This window comes from Belonocnema kinseyi, chromosome 3, assembly GCF_010883055.1.
Source record: "Belonocnema kinseyi isolate 2016_QV_RU_SX_M_011 chromosome 3, B_treatae_v1, whole genome shotgun sequence".
Taxonomy (NCBI): domain Eukaryota; kingdom Metazoa; phylum Arthropoda; class Insecta; order Hymenoptera; family Cynipidae; genus Belonocnema; species Belonocnema kinseyi.
Window position 1 is genome coordinate 14,634,427 of NC_046659.1, and position 4,015 is coordinate 14,638,441.

Sequence of the window (4,015 nt, forward strand, 5' to 3'; positions counted from 1 at the left end):
TATCAGTGATATCAGCCCTGTGCATCTGAAAACAAAATGGCGATCCCTTAGTGTCCTAAGTTGCTTAGTTCCTAATATCTTCAGCGCGGCGTTAGTTGTCCCATCACTCCCTGTTTTGCATTGTAAGCAATGGGAGTAGACCACTTTATTTTTTATTTTGAATAAACAAAATATTATTTTCGTTAAAAAAAATATTGAAATGAAAAGAATGTTACTCATTTTCTATTTCAAAACAATTTTCCAAGCGATGTATATAAATGCTGATGGAAAACATGAATTAAAACGTCACCCAATAAACTTGGTAAAGTGAAACATTAGATTTGAATTTAAATAAAAAGTTAAATATAATCCTTTTTATATCAGAAAACACAGTAAATAATATTTATGTCAATAAAATATGTAAATAGTTTTGTGAAAAAAGTTTTAATAGTATACAAGTTCAAACTTAATATTTTAGGGTTTAGCGAGTACTTACACTATTGAATATAATGAGAAAAATGTAATTGAAAGTGAATTAAATTTGTATTCATGACCATATAGCATAAAAAAAGTTGAAGAACATTAAAAATAGCTTATTGAATAATTGAACTTGTTGAAAAAAAAACTATTTTTCAGAGGAACAAATATAAATTATGATGTTATAAAACGTCCAAGATGTAAATTTATTCAATGTTTTAAGATCTTTGTTTTAAAGACTTATAAGGATATAATGATAAAAGAGAGCAGTTAAAGAAATTTATTATTTTATTTTTCACGGATTATTAAATAAAATGGTTTCAAATGTAAATTTAGTTAAATTCAATTAGAAATACATTGTATCCATTATATATTCATAAGTGAGAGTATTCACATGGTAAGTTCAAACTTAGTACTATTCAAATTTTTCTCCGTGTTTTTTTTTTACATTCCATTGATAATATTGTTAATTTGTTTTTGACAATAAAATTTAAGAATCATATTTTACTTTTTATTCTAATTCAAACCTAACATATATTCCACCTTACCAGGTTTATTGTACGACCATATAAATCATATTTTTTCTTTAGTATTGATAGAAAATGATTGTAAAAGTATTTTTAAGTGTTAAATGAGTAACATTGTTTTAATTTCAAGAATTTTTTTTGTATGGAAATAGCATTTTTTTTACTAAAGAATTTTAAAAAGTGATTTAGTCCCATTGCTTTCTATGTAGAAACAGTGAGTGATGGGACAACCAGCGCCGCGCTGGAGATATTAGGAACTAATCAACTTAGGGTAGTTGCGGGGCCAAGTTAAAATCTGAAATATGGAGAGATGCACAGGGCTGATACCTATCTTCCCACTACGATCCGTTTGAGTTTGACGCGTAAGACTGTGCGGCGAACTGTTATAGGATAATCAATTAAGACTTTTCATTTAAATTAATTGAAATAATTCCAAGCTTGTCATTAATTTTGAATCTTCTCAAAACTTCGACATATCTCTTAAAATTACTAAAATTTTGTGTACAAATAATAAGTGTTCAATTGTTATTTATGCGTCAAAATTTAACAAATTCACTTATAAATTAAACACTTTTTAAATAGAACAATTAAAATTGTAACGCTTAAAAATCAAAAGTTCTTTGAATATCTAAAGATTCGAAGCTTTCTATGTAAAACAATTCAATTTCAAATTGATTTCTTTTCAATATTTGGTTTAAATTTACTCATCTTAAATAAACAGTGAAACATTGCTGAATATTAAATACTTATTCTTTTTCTACATTAAGAAATTTCAAATTAAATGGGTTAAAAATTAAATAATTTAGACTCACAATATTTTTAATTTAATAAAAACATTTAATTATGACTATATTATTATGGATTTATTTTTAAGTTGAAAATAGTCAAATGCACGTTTACACTTTTTAATGGCTGAAAACATTAATAGATTAATATAATAATAAATTTATTTATTAAATTTTATATAAAAAAATATATAAAGGAATATCTGAAACTGTGAATGAAAAATATATTATTGATAAATCATGAGTACAGATCCATTTTTAAAATAATTTATTTATTTAATATTTACAGTTAATAAAATAAAACTGTTTTTTATAAAAAATTTTCAGCTTCAAATCATTTTAATTTTTAATTGTTTAAATCCTCAAAACTGCACTTTCATTATTTTTAAAACTGTTAAAATATAGCTTTGGCAAATTTTTCTTCTGAAAATTCGTAAAATTCTCGGTTTCCCAGTCCTACGGCCACCTAGTTCATTATAAAAAAAATCTTCGATTTTAAAAACTTGTAATTTTTAATTTTTTTAACCTCTAAAACTACGTTTTGAAATTCTTCAATTAAAATATATGCTGAAAAATAAACAAATTTAACTGGAAAATTTTTAAAGTGACAGATTTTCGAATTAAGCATTCTAAACTAAATGGTAGAATAATCTATAAAAATCACAATTTAGGAAAAAAAAACGGTTGAAATCAAAGTTGGACAACATTTTTATTATACAAATTTTGTAACATTCGCGGTCAAAAAATAAATTTACTGTAATTTCCCGGTTTTCCACGTTTCATGGTCCAGTGGTCAACCTGCACTGCATTATATAATTTTCTTTAGTCGGAACTTTCCCACTTGACTACAATTTCATTTTATTTGACACAGATACGTCATTTTTTGTCAGCAGAAAGAAGTTATGAAACACATAACATAAAATTGTAGTCAATCCGTATTTTCCTTTAACGATATTTAACATTATTATAATACATTTTAAGGGATTCAAATATTTATACAACTGAAAAGTACAAGAAATTTTTATTTTTACATTTTGCATTTTAAAATCCTTTACGTTTGCCGCCTTTCTTATCCAAGATGGAGAAATTCAGTGGTGGGTCCTTATTGGTTCGGTTTTTTTTTACTCGCGCGTGGCTAGACCATGTATTTGTTAGATCATGACTGCTCCTACATGGTAGTGGTAGAAAGGGACAGAGAGACTTAGGAATAGTAGTCCCACTCATGATCTAATAAATACATAGTCAAGCCACGCGCAAGTAAAGAAAACCGAACCAATAAGGATCCACCGCTTAATTTCTCCATCTTGGATAAGAAAGGCGGCAAACGTAAGGGATTTTAAAATGCAAAATGTAAGAATAAAAATTTCTTGTACCTTTCAGGTGTATAAATATTTGAATCCTTATGAAATGTATTATAATAATGTTGAAGATCGTTAAAGGAAAATACGGATTAACTATAATTTTAGGTTATGTGTTTCATAACTTCTTTCTGCTGACAAAAAATGACGTATCTGTGTCAAATAAAATGAAATTGAAGTGGGAAAGTTCTGGCTAAAGAAAATTATATAATGCAGTGCAGGTTGGACGCTGGACCGGGAAACCTGGAAAACCGGGAAATTACAATGAATTTATTTTTTGACCGCGAATGTTACAAAATTTGTATAATAAAACTGTTGTACATAGAAAGCTTTGAATCTTTAGATTTTCAAAGAACTTGCGATTTTTTAGCATTACAATTTTAATTGTTTTATTTAAAAAGTGTTTAATTTATAAGTGAAATTGTTAAATTTTGACACATAAATAACAATTGAACACTTATTATTTGTGCACAAAATTTTAGTAATTTTAAGATATATGTCGAAGTTTTGAAAAGATTCAAAATCAATGACAAGCTTGGTATTAGTTCAAGTAATTTAAACGAAGTGTCTTGATTGATTTTCCTATAACAGTTCGCCGTACAGTCTTACGCGTCAAACTTAAACTACTCGGTCAAACTAACAAAATGGTGGAATTAAGCGGTTGCGTTACTTGAACGAAACAGGGCCCTCAAGTGGCTGACCATGTATTTGTTAGATCATGGTCCCACTGCGATTCTCACGCTTCTATGTATTTTAATGTCAAAAGTGCTCGAAACTGCCGGACGCACTATATATTTGTCACATTTGCGTAGTATTGTCTTGTCTAATGACTTCTAGGGACTTTTGATTTTGACTTTTGTCGATTGGAATTTTTGATTAGTATATTATT